This window comes from Vigna unguiculata, chromosome 4, assembly GCF_037176805.1.
Source record: "Vigna unguiculata cultivar grain cowpea cultivar isolate G323 ecotype 2 chromosome 4, ASM3717680v1, whole genome shotgun sequence".
NCBI classification, from domain to species: domain Eukaryota; kingdom Viridiplantae; phylum Streptophyta; class Magnoliopsida; order Fabales; family Fabaceae; genus Vigna; species Vigna unguiculata.
The window spans coordinates 10,631,592-10,638,863 of record NC_140795.1 but is presented as its reverse complement, the minus strand read 5'-3'; the positions used below and the strand labels follow the sequence as shown (position 1 = coordinate 10,638,863).

Below are 7,272 nucleotides of genomic sequence, written 5' to 3'. Positions count from 1 at the left end.
AACTTTCCTTTTTAAGAAGGATTTTTTATTCTTTCTAAAGGCATGGTCACTAGGTAAAAACCTACGATGTGGTGTCAAACCAACAATTTTCCCCCCATTTTCTAATGTAAATTCTTTTGAATGCTCCATACAATGTGGACATGCCAATTTACCTTGAGTACCCTAGTCAGACATCATTCCATATACAGGGAAATCATTTATAGTCCATATTAAACTGGCTCTCATGATAAAGTTCTTCTTTCTTGAAATATCTTATGTTTCTACATCAATCCACAACTTCTTTAGATCGTCCACCAAAGGTTTGAGATACACATCAATTCCTGCCTTTAGATTGCGTGGACCACGTATACATAAATGGCTTTGTCATGCACATTTCAGGAGGAAGATTGTACGGGGTGATAATTGCTGGCCAACAAGAATAAGGGATTGTTGATTGAATGAATGGATTAAATCCATCAAAGCGTAAACCCAAATGTACATTGGGTGGATCAACTGCAAAGTCTGGATGTAGCCGATCAAAATGCTTCTAAGCTTCACTATCTAAGGGATGACGTAACATGCCTGTGCTACTTCTATTTTCACGATGCCAAGACATGTGACTAGTAGTTTCCATTTATGCAAACAGTCTCTTGAACCTTGGAATTATAGGTAAATAGAACATTGTTTTCATTGGAACAAGTGTTTTTGTGTTTGCTCCTGTGTTCCAATCATGATACCTTGGCATATCACTAAATTTGCAACGTATAAGTGCAATATCATTTTTCCCATATTCATTATCGTAAAACAACATTGAACCTTGTATACAACAATCAATCCTTCTAGCAGTCAATCCAAGCTTTGATACTAATCGTTTAGCATCATAATAATTTTTAGGTAAAGCTTTATTCATCGGTGTTACATCTTGAAGCCTTTTTGCTATAAAATCTAGACATTCGTAAAGGACATTCCAATTCTACTTGCATGTTAAAAGTCTAACACAGATTGATAATTTAGACTCTAATGATCCTTCAAATAATGGTTCATTTGACTTGACTAAAAGATTATAAAATCATTGAGTTGCTTCATTCAGAGGCTCTTCGAAGTTTGTTTCTGGTATTTCAAATGACCCATGTTGTCTAAGAGCATCACATAACATGTCATGCAACGAGTTAAATGTGTGTCCTTCAGTCACATGTATACGACTTCCTGAAGCATCATCAACATGATGGGAAATATTCTCTATGGCATCCCCGTGATCAATCGAAATAAAGTAGTCAGGCATAAAGCCATGCTTGTAGAGGTGGAGCTTGATTGTTTTAACATCATAAATCCTTGTACACTCACATTTAATGCATGGGCATTAAGTTACCTTTCATTAACATAACTTTCTTGTTGACAAACTATTTCGACAAACTCTTCAACCCCAACTATGAAAGTAGGTTTCAAACCTCTTCTACCTTTATATACCCTATCATACATCCAACCACGAGTTGAAGGAAATAAAGTCATGATCTGTGTATTTAAAGAAGTTATGTATATATTAGATCACAATGTTCAAATCATTCCCTACACATTTAAATATCTTTATGTTAACTATCTTTATGATAATCAACAATAATTAGCATCGATATAGTATAACATAAACCTCTAAGAACCTAAGGATGGATTGCTTTTAGAAAATATTAACAAAACATGAAATCAAATATTCATCGTTGATGAAAACAGTGGTAACTTGTCAAGAAATAAATTTAAATGGATATTGATTGTTGAAATTTGAACTGCAACAAGTGGTAGAATCATTAAAACTTACAAATGTTTAAAACAGCATGTTAGACACAACAATTCGTTCACAAATTCTTTCGAACATTATTTAGTAATTAGGAACCATTTAATTTAGCAGAAGAAATATGTACATTACATAAGAAATAGAAACATCAACTTAATTTTCAATTACTAAATAGAATAATCAAGATGACCATGATCTAAAGTTAAAAAATAGGAAAAGTAGCAAATGAAATCTTAGATATCTATGATCACTAGATTTTTAGTATGTTCTATGCTACTTTTAGAAGAAAAAAATATTAACTTTTTGGCCTTGGTATTGAGGAAACTTCTTGGAAGGTTAATTTTTACATGTTTTTCACACACATTCTATTGTTTCATCACGAGGCAGAAACCAAATACACGTTTTATGTATCTATAGTATGATTTCAGCTTTTTGTAGGAAGTCCAAATGAAATAACAATATATCTTTGCCCTTTCCTCTAATTCTGAGATGAAAAATTAAGATTATGACCTTTTTTCAATTACAAATTTTGTCTTAAGTTTTTCAATCTTCAAAATAAAATCAATTGAATTCTCTATTTCAAAAAAATAAAAAGAGACGAAAATCATAGATAAAAAAAGTGGGTTTAGTGGGTCTAGTCCAATAGTAGACTCTTAGCAGATTCAACCAAAAATCCACAATCATCATAGCAAAACAAAAAGCTATTAAAGATTAAATTGTATATAAGATAAACCAAGCATTTACCTTAATTTATCTCAGACTCAAGCAATTAATCTCATGAAGGTCTCTTCGAATCTGAACTTTGATCATCCAAATCTACATAAGCACATTTTAATCATAAACACAGGATAACAAACATAGAAACAAGAGATTACGAACTTTCTGAGTTTTAAGTAGTGAGTTTTAGAAGTTCTTTTACGAGTCAGGTTTTGAGTCTTCCTTTGATCACTTTTAATTAATTAGGACTTGTATGGATGGTTCTAGTTTATGTTTTAGGAGTCTTTTATAGATTTTGTATCTTTTCTCCTTCATCATTTTCACTTTCATGATGTGCTTATGTGTAGAAAAATCTGATTTAAGTGTGAAAGTGAGGCCAATTTGATATAGCATAATTGAGTAGTTGTGTGTGTGATTTGTTTTTTGTTAGTTAGTATTTTAGAAGTCTATACATTATATATAACTAATTATATTAGTTCTATAACTATTTTTCCTGTTGTTTTAGTGTTATTTATTGTTATGATGACTTATTTTAGAAGACTTATTTTGTAGATAACACCATGTGAGCCGAAAATGATGAGGCATAAGTTGGGAAAGGAAAGCAAGTCACACTATGAGTCAAAATCAAAAGAGAATTTTGATGATGTGCATGTTTGTAGAAAAATGGAAAAAATAAGTCTTATGGATATTCAGTGTTTCTTCAACTCTAGTCTTAGAAAATTATCTTAGCATTCCTAGCAATTAGAACTCTAGTTTGGTCACTTATTCTTAAAATCTTAGTTTCATTAGGAGAATTAGTCTAGTTAAGTAGCTTGTTAGGCATTTTTCATAGAATTAGGGTGACTAACTTGTGTGATTATTTTTTTTTATGTAGCAAAAGTGAATCAAAGGCATTCAAGGACAGTTGATGGAGGTTTGATTGAGAAGCTAGCTAGGTTAATGCACTAATACAGAAAGGAGTTTTGGCAGCGGTTATTTTTGCCATTCTGCCCCGGTTCTAGAACCGAGGCATATTAGAGCGATGCATAAAAGAGTCAGTTTTAGACCTCGGGTCTTAATCGAAGTACAAACTTCATATTATGCCTCGGTTCTGTTGAGAACCGAAGCCATATAGGCATTCAATTTTGAAATAAAAATTGCTTTTTGGCTTCACAAAAAAGACCTAAACAACGGCAGAAAAAAATGAACATTTTGGGTTTGAGGTTGCAAAACGTTCCTTGAAAAACACCAATGGCCAATCCAATCCCTTCCACATGCTTCATCACCTTTCTCGCAGTGCCAATGCTCACCAGCAGCAACTCCGCCATCTTCGTCGCTGGTCCACGAGTCTGTCCACAAGAGCCACCTCGCTCTTTGCTCCACGAACACAAACACCGTCGACTTCCCCACTTTCCTCAGCGTGGCAGCACCCTGAATATCTACCCTAAGAACAAAAATAGCAGAAAAAAAAGTAAAGCAATAAAACTTAAACAAAACGCAAAAAAAAATTATATATAGAGAAAAAGCGAGAAAAAAAAAGATTTGGAAAACGCTAACCAAACGCGTTTTTTGGTTTTTGCCAAAAAGGGGTGGCTTGCCAACAAGAAGGTGGTGTTACGACGGTAGCTGTCTGGAGAAGGATGCATGCAGGAGGCTTGATGGAAACGGAGAAGAGTGGCTGACAGCGAGAGAAACCAGAAACTTTGGAGGAAGAAGACGAACAGTGACATTGCGCCTCTACAATTTGCAAAATCACAAAATTACACTAGTGACAGGCTTTATGGCCTCGGTTATTCAAAAAACTGAGGCCTAAAGTGGCTCAATGGCCTCAGTCAAAGGGGACCCGAAGCCAAAGGGGCGGCGTTGATGAAATTTTTAAATTAGGGTTTCAAGGCAGGGTTATAGGCTTCGGTTCTATTTTAACCGAGGCCTAAAACTGTCCAATATTGCCTCGGTCGAAAAGCAATTGAGGCCAAATGTGTTCTCGCTGGCGCCAATTTTAAAATTTTCATTTCTGGGCTACCTAATAGGCTTCGGTTCTTAAGGAACCGAGGCCTAAAGCTGCTTACGGCACCGGTTGTTTGAAGAACCGAAGCAATATAGGTTGCTGAAATTGTAAAATTGCCACCGTCTCCTTATATAGGCTTCGGTTCCGCCACAACCGAGGCCTATAAGATAATGTAAAATATCAAATTTGCACTAGTGATGGAAAAATTGGCATTTGTGATGGGCGAGAAGGCCAAAGGTTGCAATGTTGACTTCACAGTTGACATTTTGGAAATCAACTCCTTTGGTGCTACTAGCTTTTGGAGACTCTTAAGTACTATTAAATACACTTGATGGAATATTAGAGTTGGGAAGGAAGAAAGAATTTTGCGTTATGACAAGTGGCAAGTAGGTTAGAATTAGAACTTTGACATTGAATTTCCTTTTTTGAACATATTAACTAACCCTTGTAAACATCAGAAAATTTTCACTTTAATATTAATAGAGTGTGACTTCAGGATAGTGTGACTTCAGGACCAAAACTTTAACCTTCTCACCAACAATAAAGCCAAGCTAGGATCTCAAATGTGAAGCAGACAATCTCAAATGAAAGTTGTACCTGTAATAAGAAGTACCAAAATAGCAGCTTTCTGAGTGTAGCACTTGGGGAATTAGAAGAAAGCTCATTGACAGCATCAAATCTCTTGGCATATGAGAACCATTCAACCCTTTACTAAGAAATAACAAAGCAATAACAGCTCAAATTTAAAACTGTAATCATGATTTCAGGCTTGACAAGCTGTGAGGCAACAAGGAGGCAAGAGAAAAGCTGGAGCAGCAATGTGTCTGTTTTGGTATGTATGAGTGACTATGTGATATTTAGAGAGAGAGATATGTATGTTCATATTATAATATACAAATATTTTTTTCATTTGTATAATACTAACACTTACTGTAGTTGATTGTATTTTGTACATATCGTCGTTGCTTTACTGTAATGTGGGAAAGGATATATAGAAGAGAATGGGACCACAAAGATGTATAATAATAAAAACAAATGATACTCAACATGAGCCAATGTAGGCCAGTGAACAAGATATTCCAGACAAGCTCTTGCAGGACTTAATCAAGATATGCATCAGCAATCAAAGTTAGTGCTTATTTACTATACCACCAACAACTTCTTCTCTTTAAACATTTTTCGTTTTTCAAACACATCAGAAACCAATTTCAGTTGTTGGATTCCTTTATTTCTCTTTGCATCAAGTATTTCAAATTATATGCCTATTTCCTCGTATCATACACATTCTTCTTCCCTGCCTGAAAAATTTTCTCAGCAATTCTTTTCTTACTCTCAAAATATGATTTATAGATTCAACTGATAAGTTGTCAATCTTCAACATGGTCTCTGAGTGGCAAAAAATTAGGTGAGTTTTATTTTCAAAAAGCACTTTTGGATTTTCGTTATCAGAAAGCTATACTATAATATATTATCACATCAAACAACCCTTATATCGTTATTATTATATCAAGTAATATAATAGACCTTTATAATGTTTGAGTTAACAATATCTAATGATTCTATGCATTTCTTTTCATTTTTTTAATTCTCAGTGTTCTTATTATTAAAGAACCCATTCATCTATGATCAATCTAATCTGATCTGATCGTCAAAGTGAACAAAGAAAATTTGTATATAAAAATTAAAAGAAAACAGTGCAGTTAGGACTTAAGACTCTGATAAGAAAGTTCTAGTACATATATCACTTTCCCCCTAAAAAGGTGAAGGGCAAGAAATACCACACACCTAAACTTTACGACCTTCCTAGCCTTCAAAATTCTGATCCTAAAAAATTAGAACCACACACGTGTCTGTTTGTCGAAATCATGAGTCTGATTATTAAGATTAAGGAGTATCCAACATGCAACAGGCATATATAATGAGACAGAAACTACACCAAACAAAGAAAAGTGATCTCTAATCTCAACAACCCAGTATTATATGGGAAAAGAATACAAATGAATATGAATCCTTTCATGCTAAATTTTCACATGACAACACGAAAAAAAAAACTGTGTTGTAGTGATTAGAATTTGGCAGCAGAACAGACTTTTCATTTATAGAACTTCACATTGAAATAACTATATGTTTTTCATTTATATGATTACAGGATGCCAACAAATTCAAAATTAAGGATGTAGTGATTAGAATTTGGCAGCAGAACAAACATAATCAAAACATTTAAACTTAAAGTAAGAGCATCATTTGTTAGGATAAACTATTCAAAGTCTCTATATTATAGTTTCTTACAAACCACCAAGTCAAATGCCCATCCTATAGGATTTTTTTTAGTTCACTCCCATGCTATATCACATATCGAGTCTATTAGGCCATTTTATAGTTATTACAATTGAACCACATCTTCAATGAACTAATTCAAGATGCTATATTAGTGCAATCAGAATTATGCAAACAGATAATATCAAAGTGAAGTTACAATCATAAAACACACAATTTTATCATACCGAAAAGCTTTTTCCTTCTTTACACCTTCAAATACATACATGTGCGACACCAAAAGAATGAACATCATAGGTAGTTTATCGAAACAACACGTAGAAAAAGAAGCATGGCATCTTTTAAATCAAAGGCAGACAGATCAAAGATTCAAGGGAGGGAATGGGAAAAGTAAAGCCATATGTAGCCATCACGGCCTTATTCACGAGGATTATTCCCACAGACGTAGCCACCAACATACATCCAAAAATGTAAAACCCTAAACCCATCACTTACAATTTTTTTCCGAATTCGCGAAGGGTTTCTG

At 34.0% G+C, this 7,272-nt stretch overlaps 1 pseudogene; it reads right to left on the bottom strand.

Annotated features, from left to right (window-relative positions):
- Positions 1-313: 313 nt before the first annotated feature.
- On the bottom strand, positions 314-1,488 carry LOC146886773 (uncharacterized; annotated as a pseudogene).
- Positions 1,489-7,272: the final 5,784 nt, after the last annotated feature.